At 42.8% G+C, this 19,098-nt stretch overlaps 1 long non-coding RNA gene across 1 annotated transcript; it reads left to right on the forward strand.

The window, feature by feature from the left end:
- Positions 1 to 11,761: 11,761 nt before the first annotated feature.
- On the forward strand, positions 11,762 to 18,695 carry LOC119721819. Its single transcript, XR_005270302.1, has 2 exons — positions 11,762 to 11,820; positions 15,712 to 18,695. It is a non-coding gene; the product is annotated as an uncharacterized LOC119721819 (long non-coding RNA).
- Positions 18,696 to 19,098: the final 403 nt, after the last annotated feature.

Raw genomic sequence — 19,098 nt, forward strand, 5'->3', positions numbered from 1 at the left:
TGTTATCCTACCTGCTCTGTGGTAAAATGTTCTTAGCAGACATGTTTAACCGGTGACTTTAGGGCGCACTTCCGTTTAAATTTTGCGCTTATCTTATTAAAGTTTAGACAGGTGCCGAGAGGTGCCGATATGCGAAGTAAGGATTGCAAAACAAGTCGTCTGGGGGCCACTTTTTCCTGTCTGTCGACGATAGGACAAAGGGGGCGCTCTTCGCAGGCTGTTCTTTCAGGTCTTTCGGAACCAGTGATCTCCATAATTATGGAGATCAAGTTCGGAACGGCGCAGCCATGCCACAATAACGGTGTCTTCTGCAACTCTGTGCTGTTATTCTATAAAATCAAAGCATTTAGGGTGTTTTTTTCCTCACAGAAGATCCCTAAAAGTTAAGTGACTACACTACCTTAATTTCTGTTGGTTTAGCAATACGATTATTATCGATATGGCGTTTTATGGCATATCAAACATGAATTTAAATACAATTGCATTTGGAAATGTCCTAATAGTCATGCCCTTACATCGTTAGGGTGTAGGTCACTATAGTAGTATGCTACCATATCAAAATATTAAAATGAAAATAGAGCAATCAAATATCTAGACGGATATATTTCGGTAATTTTCGTTACGGTAACTCGCGCTAGTACAGTTAGTCCGCGCATTATTTTGGTGCAAGTTAGACCTAACACATAAGAAACTATTCAAACAAAAATAACTCTTTGTTCGTAGATTATAAACCTTTTCCTGCATCTAAAAACAAAAACTTACAATACCAATTGCACTTTTTGCAAGTGAAAACGAGATGTCTAAAGTAATATAAAATCCATAATTTTAGCCCCACCCCACCCCAAACACAACGGGTTGGGTCAGGGTGACCAATATAGGGTCCGTTGCTCTTCGAGGACGTGTTAACACTGTATAATCAGTATGTTACTTCCTGAGTGAAAGTTGGAAAATATCACTCGGGTGGGACTCAAACCCGCGTCCTCCCGCTTACAATAGTGCAGACGAAATTAATACCAATCAACCACCGAGCTTGCGGGACTGCTGGTCGTGGGGGGGGGGGGTCCGCTCATAAGTCCAACGCCTCATAAGACCGACAAAATGGTATCCCCCAACCAAATAAAGGCCCAAGTCCGACGCCTCATAGGTCCGACGCCTCATCATGGCTCCGACGACACCTCAAAGCTCCGACGCTCAGTACGCTTCGTTTTTCCGACGTCGAACTTATGAGGCGTCGGACCTATGAGGCGGAATTGTATGCCTCATATGAGGCGTCGGTCCTATGAGGAGTCCGGACTTACGGCCCCGGTCGGGGAAGGGCAAAACCTATTGATTTACATCACCCCGACGCAAGTTCCATCTCATGAATAGTCAAGTTATTTGCGGTACCATAACCGCCGCTACATGTTCATCGGATTAGAACCAGCCAACCGATTTCACAAGCTCCGTACTGGAAAGTACGAAGTCGTGGGTTCGAGTCCCATGCCCCACCCAAGTGATGTTTTCCAATAACTTTCACTCGTAGGAAACATACTGAGTATAGGCTAACAGTGTTTATACGTTGTTTATACGTCGGCGCAGGGCAAAACCTTTAATGATTCACCGTAGGATTGGGACAACTTTCGGCCGGCCTCGAATAAGCTCCCACGAAGAACCGAGTTAAGTCCGAGGGATATGATACCGAAGTTCATCAGCGGGATTGTCTGATTTTTACAGAACACGGATAGTGCCACTCAATGAGTGTGAATATTTTTTGTACAGTGGCCGCCACTTGTGGCGGCCGCCAGATAATAAGTGGCGGCCGCTGTACAAAAAAAATATTTACACACGTACAGAAAAAAAATTATATTCACACTTTTTTATGTTGCGGCCGCCAGATAATAAGTGGCAGCCGCTACATAAAAAGTGTGAATAAAATTAATAACTAAAAATTAAATCATTATGACTTATGTGGCGGCATTATGACTTATGTGGCGGCCGCCACTTATTATCTGGCGGCGTAATAAGTGGCGGCTGCTGTACAAAAAAAATATTCACACTCATTGAGTGGCACTCTCCGTCTTCCGTACTATCCCATTGAGTGGCACTCTCCGTCTTCCGTACTATCCGTCTTCACGGTAACTTTTTAATCTCAATTTACCATTTGGCCGATCGTGAGCAGGGGAGCATTATTGCCGTACCCCCCCCCCCCCATCAAATTAATAGCAATCTGGCTTCGCACCTCTTTTTCCTTTCTTTTCTCCCCTTTTCCCACCTTTTTTTCGTTTTCCGGGGGGGGGGCGAGCGCCTCCCCCTTTCTCCCTCCCCTTTGCGACGCCCATGGAGAGGGAGAGGTTAATGGGCGGGGGCCCACTGACGATCGGAGGCGCTGTTCAAAGTAAGTACCTCGCTTGTACCCCGGCCCGCCCTGCAAACAGGACGCTAGGATACTCTGATGAATTCACACTCTGATTGGTTGGATTTTGCGTGACCTGTGATCTGCGCGTCATCACGGTCATGATTCTGCCATAGACATATAATAATATATTATATGTCTATGGATTCTGCAAAGTTTGAAACGCAGCCGTTAAGATTTGACTCATTACTTTTTTTTTTTCCAGCTTAGAGATGTTTGTTTTTCGTTGAAAATGCGTAATAATGTAGGAAGTTCTGTAAAACTGTTCCCGGCACTTTCCCGGGCTCCGTTTCGAATTACGAACGGTCGGATTGGATTATGCGACGCTCAAAATTGTGTCCACATGGGCCGCAATGAAACAGAATTGAAATCACATCCAGTATGGAACGTGTGCATTTCTATAGAAAGTTTTCGGGTAGCATTTGCGTACATTGTACGACTGCGGTCTTGAACAGCTGCAGCAAGATGCTTTATACATAGGTCATAGGCCACTTCCTTCACAAGATTCTGTGAAGCTCATCAGAGTGGCCCAGCGTCCTGATTGCAGGGCGGGGGTACGAACGAAGTACGCGATCTTAGACACTATTGAACAATAGGTGGCGTTCTTAGTCGCGGCATATTTTGCCGACGACTTTGCCGCTTGCACGCGGACAGCGGGACGACGATTTCACCACGCGGCGGCGGCGGCAGGGGAGGGGGTGACACCCTAAGGTCCCGCCTCTAGCGACGCCAGCGTGATGAGCTCTAGCTTGTAGTTGATTTGGTTGTTTGCTGACTGAGGCTAGTAACCCCATGCAACGACGCTACAAAAAGATATTTCTTGCCTCACTGAATTCGCTTGCGCCGTACTATGCCAACTGTGAAGTTTTAAAAAGTGTGTTATACTGACTGGGGGCCTATGGTTGGTGACATTGTTGATATTTTTGCCTCACCTATTTGAAACATGTTAGGCCTATATTTTATTCTGTGGCGGGAGAAACGTCATTTTGTATATGTAACGGTGTTTTGTCTCCTGTTGACATTTTATCTATTCCGTTGTTTCTCCTTTTTTTTCTTACTTAGGCCTAATTAAGGAAACGAAAGCGCCAGTAACACACAGTTGCTATTTTTGAAGAAATAATCTCAACCACATTTTATCATGTTAACCCTGAACTATAAAAACAAAAAAAAACAGGCCAAAGTTGTTAGAAATGTTGGTTTGTCCCTCGCCCCTCCCAAAACCTGGATTATATTCTGTGCATTTTGGGCATTCGGTGAAAGTAAAAGATAAAAGAAAGCTCCCAAAATCCAAACACGTATGGGTGCCCAGCAGACATTGGGTGTGTATGTGTTGGGGGGGGGGGGGGGTGCGCACTGGACCCGATGAACCCCTCTCCTGATCCTGGTAATAATAAATTGACCAAAGCTTTGCGCGGCTGTAGGGTAGAGTATTGCTCCAATTATTTTCTGTTTCGCCTTTGCTCAGTATCCTTAACACCGAATGTTGAACCGGTGATAAGGCCAAAAAAAAAAATAAGTCGGTCTCTGGTCAGCGCGCGCGTCGATTTTAATCATGCGCGTCGATCTTTTTTTTTCCAAAATGTTCCGCGGTAGCTCCAACAGCGCCCTCTATTTCCGCACCTCCTCATTTTTTTTTACCAAAGAGCACCAAGGAATGGGAAATTGCACCAAGGCAAATGATCGAAAGCACCAAGGCAAATTATGGAGGACACCAATGTACTTGAGGACACCAAAAAAGCAAAATAGTACCTACCTTGTCTGTACAATCCGAGCTTGAAGAAGAAAAAAAAAAAAAAAAAAAATCCGCGTGGCCGCGTCAATTCAGGAACTTTGGTCTGACCAGAGACCGATTTTTTTTTTTTGGCCTAATATGATCATTTTACTTCTCCCGATACCAGGAATTAATGAGCATTATAGAAATCTTCCATGGATCCAACTGCGTCATGGCCCTCGTTATGCATCAGAATGCCCTTCTGTAATTCGCCCATGCATAACTTATTATAGTCTACACTTTGTCCGAGTTATCGAGATCTAAATTCGCAGATGTAAAGTCACATTCCATTAAATGCTGCCAGCCGCGTCTTGGTTTTTCTTTTATGAATCAAATTAAGTGCGTTTTGTTCGGGCAGCAGAAAATAGGCCTGTGGTGTAAACGGGTGACTACACACAGGTGATTCTATGAATAAGCAACGATCGACTATTTCCTCCCCGTAGACGCGTGCGCGGAAGAATCGGGTGCTGTTGTTTTTTTCGTTGAAATATGCAGCCCCTGTCTGTGTAGGATATATACGGAGGTTTTAAGTATTTTTTTCGTAACAGAATCAGTGTTCAAGATGTATTCCTGCTGGTGAGTATTTGGCATGTATGCCTACCTGTGTGTGCTTTGATATTTTCGGTTTGTTGTGTGTGAGTGCGCTTGGGGGGTGAGTTTGGGTGGTGGGTGGGTGTGTGTGTGTGTGTGTGTGTGTGTGTGTTAATATTTTTTCGGGGGGGGGGGGTTGGTTTGGGACACGAACTCCAAACGCGGGAAACGCCATCTTGGATCTGAGTATGAAATCTTTGCTCTACACATGTTTATTATTAAATTTAACAAGTTTTTCAACGAGCATCACTCAGAATTTCCTAAACGCAGTTAAAATACATGTCATTGCAAAAATGTTTAAAAGGCATGAATCTGGGGCTGAAAAACATTTCCAGTTTATTTTGTTGAAAAATACTTTGAAAATGCACTTGACTCTAGCTCCATAGACATTTTACACAATTCAGAAGTGGCGTCTGGATCCTGTCTTTCTGATTTGGACATTGTAAACCAAATACATGTAACATCAATTTAATATATAAAAAAAAATACTTTTGAACTGCACTGGAGGAGAATCCATGCAGCTGTGAGCAGAAATTCTGGTAATCCTTACCTTTAGGACCCCGTTGCTACATAAGGTTAAAAGACTCGCCAAAACAACTGAATAAATGACACTCAAAAGTGACATTCTGATATTTCTTGACACAAACGAACAGTTGGCAATGATACCTTCTTGAATATCAGCAGGTTTAATTTTGAAGAACGGGGGGCAGGGCTTTGATTTATGAGAGGTTAAAGACGACGATGACAAACAGGAAATATATTTTTAAAAAACAAGATGGCGAACTGCGAAAAACGGTAGGAAAGTCACATTTTCTTTGAACGTGCTTTCAAAATTACAACTAACATGAATTTATCTGAAGAAAAAGACTGCTTCAGCCTGCAAAAGTCACTTTGGTGCTGGACAGTCATCTGCAAAAGTCAGTTTTGAATAGAACTCTTAAAAATTCGCGTGTCCTTCAAGATAAGTATTACCGAAATTCTGTTTAGGCCTTCATGTTTGGGACATCCCCATAAAAAAGTGGCTCAAAATTACTGGACTTCCGTATTGTGAGGAAGTTTATTGAACCATTGGTGCAGATCAGTAAATAGGCCCAAAATTGCATACGCCGGCCAAATCACGATTTGCATGCCCTCAAATTCTCCGGTATTAGAGCATTTTTAGGGCCGTGAACTTAAGGATTTGTAAAAAAGAACGATAAAAGCCACGCAGAGAACTGTGAGCTCGTATAAATGTGGAATGTGGATGAAATTAGGCCCTAAAATGGCACTGTTTTGCAATGGAGCGTAGGCGTCCATTTTCAAAATGGCGATGGGCTTCAGGCCTGCTTTTAGGGCTGATCATCTTTGGATGGAATTTTCTCGAAATTGGATACATTGGATACCCCACCCCCCCCCCCCCACCCCAAAAAAAAATTTGCAAGGAAAATGAAAGATGATAAAACAAGCTTTAATTTGATGTGTGTCTCAAACATCTTGGAGACGGTTCTCATCAGTATTTGTAATGATTTTGAGAAGTGCGCGTAATTAGGCTATCACTGCATGAGGTCTATGGAAGCTTAATGGTCTGCACAATGTGCGCCTATTTGTGGGGCTAGTTTTGGGCACAAACATTCAAGAACAGGTGGCCTTTTACCTCCATGACCAAAAGTATTAGCAAACCCAATTGTTCAAAAATGTTCCGAACAGGTCTAGGTTTGAAAGGCATGCAATATGCTAGTTCACAACTTTGGGACACCCATTTAAAACTGCATTAATCAACTGTGCCAAAAGAATTATCTATAGTCATGCCACCAGACTTCTGAAAGGCCAATCTTTGGAAAACCTTGGACATGTACCAGTCTATAGTCTAAGGCTTCAATTAAAGTGAATTGGCTTTACTTGCAGGTGCAAAATGTTGAGGAATTTTAAAAAAATATTTAGACTTCAAACTTGGCTGGTGATCTTGCCACTGCCTCATGAAATATTTGGAGAATTGTGTCAGCTAAAAAGTGTGCAAAATTGGCCTGAAAATTGTGTTCACCCCTTGTTTCAGTTCCGTTCGTCTTCGTTGAATGTTCAAAGATGCAGAGTTTTGACATTTCACTAACACTTTTTGTTTCTTCCCTGTTTTCATTTTTCTGTGTGTGCAGATTGAAGATGAAGGGCACAGAAGTAAGGTCGTCCAAGTGCAGCATTCATCTCCCACAGGTAAATGAGTAATGTTTCTCCTTGCAAAACGTCTCTGTTTTGATGCGCTTCCTTGCATTTGAATGGGCTTGCTGGATTTTAACGTGGAGGTAGACCTTGGGGTATATCTTTGGAGTTTGAGATGGCAAGTTGGACATACAGTACTTGTTGATAAAATGGAAATGTATTGGAGGTTTGATGACAGGACGTGATGTCAGAAAATTTGGATATTGAATTTACAATGTATACTTGCTCTTTTTTTCTGCCACAGGGAGCTTTTGAATGCTGCGAAGAGAGAAGACGCCGGTTTTCATCGAAGTTTTTGTTAAGTAACTGTAACCTTTTTTCCGTGTGACGTCTATCGGGGAGGGAAGGGGGGGGGTAAGGGGGAGGTGAAACTTGTGTCACCGGCGGTGGAAGCTACCCCTGCCTGGGTCTTTGGTCTGAAATTGGGATCATATCTCCAGCTTGGGATGGAGATATGTCCTCTTTGCAGGTCTTAGCCCCAGGACGACCGTTGTGAAAGTGTGTGTGGTGGGTTGCCGGCTGTTTTGTTGCGTTCTGTTCATGTCTGTCTGTTTCGTCTCCCTATTTGTCCGGGCCCACTGTGTTCACCCCTTGTTTCAGTTCCGTTCGTCTTCGTTGAATGTTCAAAGATGCAGAGTTTTGACATTTCACTAACACTTTTTGTTTCTTCCCAGTTTTCTCTTTTCTGTGTGTGCAGATTGAAGATGAAGGGCACAGAAGTAAGGTCGTCCAAGTGCAGCATTCATCTCCCACAGGTAAATGAGTAATGTTTCTCCTTGCAAAACGTCTCTGTTTTGATGCGCTTCCTTGCATTTGAATGGGCTTGCTGGATTTTAACGTGGAGGTACCCCTTGGGGTATATCTTTGGAGTTTGAGATGGCAAGTTGGACATACAGTACTTGTTGATAAAATGGAAATGTATTGGAGGTTTGATGACAGGACGTGATGTCAGAAAATTTGGATATTGAATTTACAATGTATACTTGCTCTTTTTTTCTGCCACAGGGAGCTTTTGAATGCTGCGAAGAGAGAAGACGCCGGTTTTCATCGAAGTTTTTGTTAAGTAACTGTAACCTTTTTTCCGTGTGACGTCTATCGGGGAGGGAAGGGGGGGTAAGGGGGAGGTGAAACTTGTGTCACCGGCGGTGGAAGCTACCCCTGCCTGGGTCTTTGGTCTGAAATTGGGATCATATCTCCAGCTTGGGATGGAGATATGTCCTCTTTGCAGGTCTTAGCCCCAGGACGACCGTTGTGAAAGTGTGTGTGGTGGGTTGCCGGCTGTTTTGTTGCGTTCTGTTCATGTCTGTCTGTTTCGTCTCCCTATTTGTCCGGGCCCACTGTGTTCACCCCTTGTTTCAGTTCCGTTCGTCTTCGTTGAATGTTCAAAGATGCAGAGTTTTGACATTTCACTAACACTTTTTGTTTCTTCCCAGTTTTCTCTTTTCTGTGTGTGCAGATTGAAGATGAAGGGCACAGAAGTAAGGTCGTCCAAGTGCAGCATTCATCTCCCACAGGTAAATGAGTAATGTTTCTCCTTGCAAAACGTCTCTGTTTTGATGCGCTTCCTTGCATTTGAATGGGCTTGCTGGATTTTAACGTGGAGGTAGACCTTGGGGTATATCTTTGGAGTTTGAGATGGCAAGTTGGACATACAGTACTTGTTGATAAAATGGAAATGTATTGGAGGTTTGATGACAGGACGTGATGTCAGAAAATTTGGATATTGAATTTACAATGTATACTTGCTCTTTTTTTCTGCCACAGGGAGCTTTTGAATGCTGCGAAGAGAGAAGACGCCGGTTTTCATCGAAGTTTTTGTTAAGTAACTGTAACCTTTTTTCCGTGTGACGTCTATCGGGGAGGGAAGGGGGGGGGGTAAGGGGGAGGTGAAACTTGTGTCACCGGCGGTGGAAGCTACCCCTGCCTGGGTCTTTGGTCTGAAATTGGGATCATATCTCCAGCTTGGGATGGAGATATGTCCTCTTTGCAGGTCTTAGCCCCAGGACGACCGTTGTGAAAGTGTGTGTGGTGGGTTGCCGGCTGTTTTGTTGCGTTCTGTTCATGTCTGTCTGTTTCGTCTCCCTATTTGTCCGGGCCCACTGTGTTCACCCCTTGTTTCAGTTCCGTTCGTCTTCGTTGAATGTTCAAAGATGCAGAGTTTTGACATTTCACTAACACTTTTTGTTTCTTCCCAGTTTTCTCTTTTCTGTGTGTGCAGATTGAAGATGAAGGGCACAGAAGTAAGGTCGTCCAAGTGCAGCATTCATCTCCCACAGGTAAATGAGTAATGTTTCTCCTTGCAAAACGTCTCTGTTTTGATGCGCTTCCTTGCATTTGAATGGGCTTGCTGGATTTTAACGTGGAGGTAGACCTTGGGGTATATCTTTGGAGTTTGAGATGGCAAGTTGGACATACAGTACTTGTTGATAAAATGGAAATGTATTGGAGGTTTGATGACAGGACGTGATGTCAGAAAATTTGGATATTGAATTTACAATGTATACTTGCTCTTTTTTTCTGCCACAGGGAGCTTTTGAATGCTGCGAAGAGAGAAGACGCCGGTTTTCATCGAAGTTTTTGTTAAGTAACTGTAACCTTTTTTCCGTGTGACGTCTATCGGGGAGGGAAGGGGGGGGGGGTAAGGGGGAGGTGAAACTTGTGTCACCGGCGGTGGAAGCTACCCCTGCCTGGGTCTTTGGTCTGAAATTGGGATCATATCTCCAGCTTGGGATGGAGATATGTCCTCTTTGCAGGTCTTAGCCCCAGGACGACCGTTGTGAAAGTGTGTGTGGTGGGTTGCCGGCTGTTTTGTTGCGTTCTGTTCATGTCTGTCTGTTTCGTCTCCCTATTTGTCCGGGCCCACTGTGTTCACCCCTTGTTTCAGTTCCGTTCGTCTTCGTTGAATGTTCAAAGATGCAGAGTTTTGACATTTCACTAACACTTTTTGTTTCTTCCCAGTTTTCTCTTTTCTGTGTGTGCAGATTGAAGATGAAGGGCACAGAAGTAAGGTCGTCCAAGTGCAGCATTCATCTCCCACAGGTAAATGAGTAATGTTTCTCCTTGCAAAACGTCTCTGTTTTGATGCGCTTCCTTGCATTTGAATGGGCTTGCTGGATTTTAACGTGGAGGTAGACCTTGGGGTATATCTTTGGAGTTTGAGATGGCAAGTTGGACATACAGTACTTGTTGATAAAATGGAAATGTATTGGAGGTTTGATGACAGGACGTGATGTCAGAAAATTTGGATATTGAATTTACAATGTATACTTGCTCTTTTTTTCTGCCACAGGGAGCTTTTGAATGCTGCGAAGAGAGAAGACGCCGGTTTTCATCGAAGTTTTTGTTAAGTAACTGTAACCTTTTTTCCGTGTGACGTCTATCGGGGAGGGAAGGGGGGGGGGGGGTAAGGGGGAGGTGAAACTTGTGTCACCGGCGGTGGAAGCTACCCCTGCCTGGGTCTTTGGTCTGAAATTGGGATCATATCTCCAGCTTGGGATGGAGATATGTCCTCTTTGCAGGTCTTAGCCCCAGGACGACCGTTGTGAAAGTGTGTGTGGTGGGTTGCCGGCTGTTTTGTTGCGTTCTGTTCATGTCTGTCTGTTTCGTCTCCCTATTTGTCCGGGCCCACTGTGTTCACCCCTTGTTTCAGTTCCGTTCGTCTTCGTTGAATGTTCAAAGATGCAGAGTTTTGACATTTCACTAACACTTTTTGTTTCTTCCCAGTTTTCTCTTTTCTGTGTGTGCAGATTGAAGATGAAGGGCACAGAAGTAAGGTCGTCCAAGTGCAGCATTCATCTCCCACAGGTAAATGAGTAATGTTTCTCCTTGCAAAACGTCTCTGTTTTGATGCGCTTCCTTGCATTTGAATGGGCTTGCTGGATTTTAACGTGGAGGTAGACCTTGGGGTATATCTTTGGAGTTTGAGATGGCAAGTTGGACATACAGTACTTGTTGATAAAATGGAAATGTATTGGAGGTTTGATGACAGGACGTGATGTCAGAAAATTTGGATATTGAATTTACAATGTATACTTGCTCTTTTTTTCTGCCACAGGGAGCTTTTGAATGCTGCGAAGAGAGAAGACGCCGGTTTTCATCGAAGTTTTTGTTAAGTAACTGTAACCTTTTTTCCGTGTGACGTCTATCGGGGAGGGAAGGGGGGGGGTAAGGGGGAGGTGAAACTTGTGTCACCGGCGGTGGAAGCTACCCCTGCCTGGGTCTTTGGTCTGAAATTGGGATCATATCTCCAGCTTGGGATGGAGATATGTCCTCTTTGCAGGTCTTAGCCCCAGGACGACCGTTGTGAAAGTGTGTGTGGTGGGTTGCCGGCTGTTTTGTTGCGTTCTGTTCATGTCTGTCTGTTTCGTCTCCCTATTTGTCCGGGCCCACTGTGTTCACCCCTTGTTTCAGTTCCGTTCGTCTTCGTTGAATGTTCAAAGATGCAGAGTTTTGACATTTCACTAACACTTTTTGTTTCTTCCCAGTTTTCTCTTTTCTGTGTGTGCAGATTGAAGATGAAGGGCACAGAAGTAAGGTCGTCCAAGTGCAGCATTCATCTCCCACAGGTAAATGAGTAATGTTTCTCCTTGCAAAACGTCTCTGTTTTGATGCGCTTCCTTGCATTTGAATGGGCTTGCTGGATTTTAACGTGGAGGTAGACCTTGGGGTATATCTTTGGAGTTTGAGATGGCAAGTTGGACATACAGTACTTGTTGATAAAATGGAAATGTATTGGAGGTTTGATGACAGGACGTGATGTCAGAAAATTTGGATATTGAATTTACAATGTATACTTGCTCTTTTTTTCTGCCACAGGGAGCTTTTGAATGCTGCGAAGAGAGAAGACGCCGGTTTTCATCGAAGTTTTTGTTAAGTAACTGTAACCTTTTTTCCGTGTGACGTCTATCGGGGAGGGAAGGGGGGGGGGTAAGGGGGAGGTGAAACTTGTGTCACCGGCGGTGGAAGCTACCCCTGCCTGGGTCTTTGGTCTGAAATTGGGATCATATCTCCAGCTTGGGATGGAGATATGTCCTCTTTGCAGGTCTTAGCCCCAGGACGACCGTTGTGAAAGTGTGTGTGGTGGGTTGCCGGCTGTTTTGTTGCGTTCTGTTCATGTCTGTCTGTTTCGTCTCCCTATTTGTCCGGGCCCACTGTGTTCACCCCTTGTTTCAGTTCCGTTCGTCTTCGTTGAATGTTCAAAGATGCAGAGTTTTGACATTTCACTAACACTTTTTGTTTCTTCCCAGTTTTCTCTTTTCTGTGTGTGCAGATTGAAGATGAAGGGCACAGAAGTAAGGTCGTCCAAGTGCAGCATTCATCTCCCACAGGTAAATGAGTAATGTTTCTCCTTGCAAAACGTCTCTGTTTTGATGCGCTTCCTTGCATTTGAATGGGCTTGCTGGATTTTAACGTGGAGGTAGACCTTGGGGTATATCTTTGGAGTTTGAGATGGCAAGTTGGACATACAGTACTTGTTGATAAAATGGAAATGTATTGGAGGTTTGATGACAGGACGTGATGTCAGAAAATTTGGATATTGAATTTACAATGTATACTTGCTCTTTTTTTCTGCCACAGGGAGCTTTTGAATGCTGCGAAGAGAGAAGACGCCGGTTTTCATCGAAGTTTTTGTTAAGTAACTGTAACCTTTTTTCCGTGTGACGTCTATCGGGGAGGGAAGGGGGGGGGTAAGGGGGAGGTGAAACTTGTGTCACCGGCGGTGGAAGCTACCCCTGCCTGGGTCTTTGGTCTGAAATTGGGATCATATCTCCAGCTTGGGATGGAGATATGTCCTCTTTGCAGGTCTTAGCCCCAGGACGACCGTTGTGAAAGTGTGTGTGGTGGGTTGCCGGCTGTTTTGTTGCGTTCTGTTCATGTCTGTCTGTTTCGTCTCCCTATTTGTCCGGGCCCACTGTGTTCACCCCTTGTTTCAGTTCCGTTCGTCTTCGTTGAATGTTCAAAGATGCAGAGTTTTGACATTTCACTAACACTTTTTGTTTCTTCCCAGTTTTCTCTTTTCTGTGTGTGCAGATTGAAGATGAAGGGCACAGAAGTAAGGTCGTCCAAGTGCAGCATTCATCTCCCACAGGTAAATGAGTAATGTTTCTCCTTGCAAAACGTCTCTGTTTTGATGCGCTTCCTTGCATTTGAATGGGCTTGCTGGATTTTAACGTGGAGGTAGACCTTGGGGTATATCTTTGGAGTTTGAGATGGCAAGTTGGACATACAGTACTTGTTGATAAAATGGAAATGTATTGGAGGTTTGATGACAGGACGTGATGTCAGAAAATTGGGATATTGAATTTACAATGTATACTTGCTCTTTTTTTCTGCCACAGGGAGCTTTTGAATGCTGCGAAGAGAGAAGACGCCGGTTTTCATCGAAGTTTTTGTTAAGTAACTGTAACCTTTTTTCCGTGTGACGTCTATCGGGGAGGGAAGGGGGGGGGGGGGGTAAGGGGGAGGTGAAACTTGTGTCACCGGCGGTGGAAGCTACCCCTGCCTGGGTCTTTGGTCTGAAATTGGGATCATATCTCCAGCTTGGGATGGAGATATGTCCTCTTTGCAGGTCTTAGCCCCAGGACGACCGTTGTGAAAGTGTGTGTGGTGGGTTGCCGGCTGTTTTGTTGCGTTCTGTTCATGTCTGTCTGTTTCGTCTCCCTATTTGTCCGGGCCCACTGTGTTCACCCCTTGTTTCAGTTCCGTTCGTCTTCGTTGAATGTTCAAAGATGCAGAGTTTTGACATTTCACTAACACTTTTTGTTTCTTCCCAGTTTTCTCTTTTCTGTGTGTGCAGATTGAAGATGAAGGGCACAGAAGTAAGGTCGTCCAAGTGCAGCATTCATCTCCCACAGGTAAATGAGTAATGTTTCTCCTTGCAAAACGTCTCTGTTTTGATGCGCTTCCTTGCATTTGAATGGGCTTGCTGGATTTTAACGTGGAGGTAGACCTTGGGGTATATCTTTGGAGTTTGAGATGGCAAGTTGGACATACAGTACTTGTTGATAAAATGGAAATGTATTGGAGGTTTGATGACAGGACGTGATGTCAGAAAATTGGGATATTGAATTTACAATGTATACTTGCTCTTTTTTTCTGCCACAGGGAGCTTTTGAATGCTGCGAAGAGAGAAGACGCCGGTTTTCATCGAAGTTTTTGTTAAGTAACTGTAACCTTTTTTCCGTGTGACGTCTATCGGGGAGGGAAGGGGGGGGTAAGGGGGAGGTGAAACTTGTGTCACCGGCGGTGGAAGCTACCCCTGCCTGGGTCTTTGGTCTGAAATTGGGATCATATCTCCAGCTTGGGATGGAGATATGTCCTCTTTGCAGGTCTTAGCCCCAGGACGACCGTTGTGAAAGTGTGTGTGGTGGGTTGCCGGCTGTTTTGTTGCGTTCTGTTCATGTCTGTCTGTTTCGTCTCCCTATTTGTCCGGGCCCACTGTGTTCACCCCTTGTTTCAGTTCCGTTCGTCTTCGTTGAATGTTCAAAGATGCAGAGTTTTGACATTTCACTAACACTTTTTGTTTCTTCCCAGTTTTCTCTTTTCTGTGTGTGCAGATTGAAGATGAAGGGCACAGAAGTAAGGTCGTCCAAGTGCAGCATTCATCTCCCACAGGTAAATGAGTAATGTTTCTCCTTGCAAAACGTCTCTGTTTTGATGCGCTTCCTTGCATTTGAATGGGCTTGCTGGATTTTAACGTGGAGGTAGACCTTGGGGTATATCTTTGGAGTTTGAGATGGCAAGTTGGACATACAGTACTTGTTGATAAAATGGAAATGTATTGGAGGTTTGATGACAGGACGTGATGTCAGAAAATTTGGATATTGAATTTACAATGTATACTTGCTCTTTTTTTCTGCCACAGGGAGCTTTTGAATGCTGCGAAGAGAGAAGACGCCGGTTTTCATCGAAGTTTTTGTTAAGTAACTGTAACCTTTTTTCCGTGTGACGTCTATCGGGGAGGGAAGGGGGGGGGGGGTAACGGGGAGGTGAAACTTGTGTCACCGGCGGTGGAAGCTACCCCTGCCTGGGTCTTTGGTCTGAAATTGGGATCATATCTCCAGCTTGGGATGGAGATACTTTATACCATCTTGCTCACAGCCATTTTGAATTCACGTTCGTGTTTGTAGAACATAATGAAATTAGATGGATTGCATTTTGAAAGTGTACTCTAAATGCAACGTGCAAGTGCTACATACATGTACGCAAGCAAGTTAAGCGCATTATGACGGTTAAAAAACGTCACGGCAAAAATCAGCTGCAGCAGATATGCGCACACATTTTCGCAGAGCAAATGAAACACTCAATTTACTGTGCATTTCAGTTTGAGTGTATCGGCTTTGATAGCACACCTGTATGGAATACAAACGCAGATACAAATAGCCGTACAAAAGTTTGAGTTTTCCATAGGTTTGTGCACAAACATGGATGCGCCCATCAGCCATCACTTTGTACATCGAGTCAGCACTCTAGTAATTCAGTGTAGCTCTATGGCAGTAATGTAGTTTCTTCCTAATTGCTTCTTGAAATACGTGTTTTTGTGTTTGTGCATTGGTCATGTATTTTTGTAATACAGAGGATTTCATGTGGAAAATGTTGTTGCATTTTACCTGAATGCTATTAAAATGCATGTACATGTACATTTCCAGGTTTTGTTTATGCACTTGGAAACATGCCCAATTGCCTGAGAATTGCAATATGAAATTTTGGAACAAAAAGTAATCTTTTTAACAATAATTTTCTTTGCATTTCTGCCTGTACACAGACCCTGGAAATCAACGCCACAATTAATGCCCCTCCCCAGAAAGAACCGCACCGGCAGCAACCCCGTCAGTTCAGTCTTCAGCACACGACGCAACAAAGTCACCCAACCTACCTTAGACCTTCAGCACCGCAGGCAATATCGACACCTCGGACTCATGATGTGGTCAATTCCACGCTGGTGTAACAAGCCATTAAGCCTCAGGCATGTGCACTGGCTCTTCATGAGCCCAGTCTCTTAAACATCTCACCCATAGATTGTGTCAGCTGATGGTATTGTACAAATTGCAACATGATCAGAGAAATAGTAGTGGCAAGTTACACTGAGTGAGAGGAGGTAGTGTGAAATCACTGGTGCCAAGGTGGGCTGATGTGGACTACCATACCTCCTAACGTGGACAAGTAATACACTACTTACCCGAAATGAACCATGTTGTATTTGTTCTGTTACACCCATACATAATTCATTAGTTCCATTGGAAGAAATTCATTGGAATTCCATGGAACATCCCTCCCATGAAATGCGTATATACTGTCATTCTTGAAGGTTGCAGTGTGGTACCACTAGCAACCCGACTTGCATGTGCAATTGTTGCATAGCTCAGGGTTTCAGAGCTAATTATGGGGTACTTCTGTCCTGGTAGCACTGACTGGTTTACGTGCCTCATGCGTGTGCCGTGTGTGCAGGGTAGCTGCTTTTGCTTCCCAGACAAACCTATGCAAGTATGAATAATGCTTTAAGCTTCACTTGTTGTTACTGTACTACCGCCTATTGTCCAAAAGACTAGTCCATGACCCAAAGTGCTAAAAGCACAGCAACTAAAGAACTACATCACTGCAACTGGAGGTCTGTGTTGATGTGGGTGCTCTTGCAGACCATTTCTTGATAGCGCAACACCAGTGTGAACATTTTGTCAAGGGGAAGATTGCAGAAGTGCAATAACAAGTGAATTTCAGTACACACAAATTGAATAAATATTGTCTTGCATTAGGAGTATATAATCAGCTGTCCGGTGTATCTGTAGGTGAGGTGTTTATACAAAGTAAATATTGACTGTTCTAACGTGTGGTACAGTAAAAAGAGTTTCACTTAGTGATCCGTGGAGTGCTATATTTTCCCTCCACTCTTCCTTGAGAATATACTTACAATATGGTATGGATCACCTTGCAATGGTATCGTTTGATTGTACCACTCATTGCAGTCAATATTAGCATACATTGTACTTAAAAGGCAGTGGTGTAGTCAAGTACATTTCCATGAGTACGAAATGTACTGGAGTATGAGTATGAGTACTGCAACACTGCTAGAAGGCATATGAAGTGTGACTCATGAGAATGTGGAGGTGCACATTGATCTATGCAAGACAAAGCTTTGCTTACTGCATTTATTCTAGCTTTATATGAACATCTTCCATATGCCCAGTGACATCTGAAACATTTTTGTCATTGACCTGACCAATCACATTGCTTTATGACTATAACAATGAACAAGTAAGGGCGTTGTTTTCTTCTCTTGCTTTTGCAAAGTTTAAGGAAAACAAGACAAGTCCCTGCATGCTTGATTGATGCGGCATGATTGTCAACATCTGACATGGTTTCTGCACATCCACGTACTCTGGTTCATATTTAACTTATGTAACTTCTTGGAAGCTTCCATCCTATTGTTCATTTGTGTCTCGGTAAACAGTCAAAATGTGGTATTAAGCGCATTCAGTTTTGCTGTTGAACCACTGTTATTAACACATTGAACCCAACTTTTTCAACAACTCAGAATATAGTATAGGTAGATTTTTCTTTAGGACATTAATATCCATGATATATATACGTATATATTTTTAAGAAGGGGCTAAAGTCCAGCACTTTTTGAGTGAGAAAGCTAGAATTGTTTTGCTTGTATCCTATTGTGTATAGCTATCCAGAGATAAGTTGTGTCTAGTTTCTGTGCTGTTATAGTTTGGTTTTCGTATATGGCACATGATGTAGGGTTTGATATTTACTTTGCTAGCTTGTGATTTGCAACTTTGCCACAAACATTTAAGATAAATATAAAGATCATAAAATGATCACTTTTTTGTTATTAATTTCATTAATCAGAAATACAGGTGGAATGTAGGTTAGCTATACACATCAATCATATTGACAAATATGTTGGTTTGTATAAAAAAAAAGGCCTCCTGTTTAAACGATATACTTAAAGTCTTTATTAGTTTAATTGTGTTGGACAATATATTTCAAATGATGTTTATTATATAAAAAAGTGATCACATAGGGAAATGGTTTCAGTAAATTATGTTTAAAAGAAATCATTTCTGCTATGCAAAATGTAAAAAAAAGGTTTAAATATTGTATGGTTTTACTTGTTTATGTATATTCATTTACTTTTACAAAATTGTGCAATTTATGAATTAATAACTGAGCTTTCAGACATTTGAGATGGAAAAAGTCAACATTGATACTAAAGGACCTAAGACAAGAAATGGGAAAATGGGGGGGGGGGCGGAGCGTTTGTTGAATTCTTTATTTCAGTTATGCTGGTAGCTTTATTTATTTGACATGGTCCTACAGAAACTGCAATTGTTGCAATAAAGTAGTCCAAGTTATTCTTTTGCTAACTGCGAAAACTGTAAACTAATGAATGTACACATGTTTTTGTGAGAATAGATTTGGTTTATTGTAACAATGTATGGTTATATTTTGTACAAATTATCCTACTTCCCATGCATGGATGCTGTGATTATGTTCAGTAATTTAGTTGTTTTAAGTCTATTTTCTTCGGTCAAGATAGAGGTTCTGAGTACAAACAATGTGCTTTTTAAAAATGAACGAGTGATTGTTTGAATTATTGTCTGGTACAATTTATGTTGCACATTGTGACTTGCTTTTCACAGAGTGCATGTACATGTAATATATGAATTCTGTAACGTATGTACTACTAGTATGTTATGTCCAGTGGCCCTAAGAGTGAAATAACATTATGTGAGACTTGCACTTGTGCGTTTAATATCTCCATTATTTAAGTTGTCATTGAGACTCAACTAGAAAAGACTCGAGTTGAAATCGTAATCTTTTCAATGAGGGAATAAATGTGTGTGCTTGTTGGTCGATATTAAACACTGTTCAACACCGGCTTGGAGTCTGGATGATGATACTGACCGGAGCCAAAGGCAAGGGTCGTTATCAGCATCCAGACTCAACCGGTCTTAAACAAAGTGTAGAATACCGGCCAAGCACATATTTATTTCCATTCATAAATACCTCTTCGGTCAAAAAATCTAAACTTTTGGTCCAAAAGTCAAAGGAAGTTAAAACTTATAGATTTCTTACAATTTTGTTCAACAATTTTACTACACTTTTTTTTCTCGAAACGCCCATCTAGCTATTTCATGTTATG

The sequence above is a fragment of the Patiria miniata genome, unplaced genomic scaffold (genome assembly GCF_015706575.1).
Source record: "Patiria miniata isolate m_02_andy unplaced genomic scaffold, ASM1570657v1 HiC_scaffold_14, whole genome shotgun sequence".
In the NCBI taxonomy this organism is placed as follows: Eukaryota; Metazoa; Echinodermata; class Asteroidea; order Valvatida; family Asterinidae; genus Patiria; species Patiria miniata.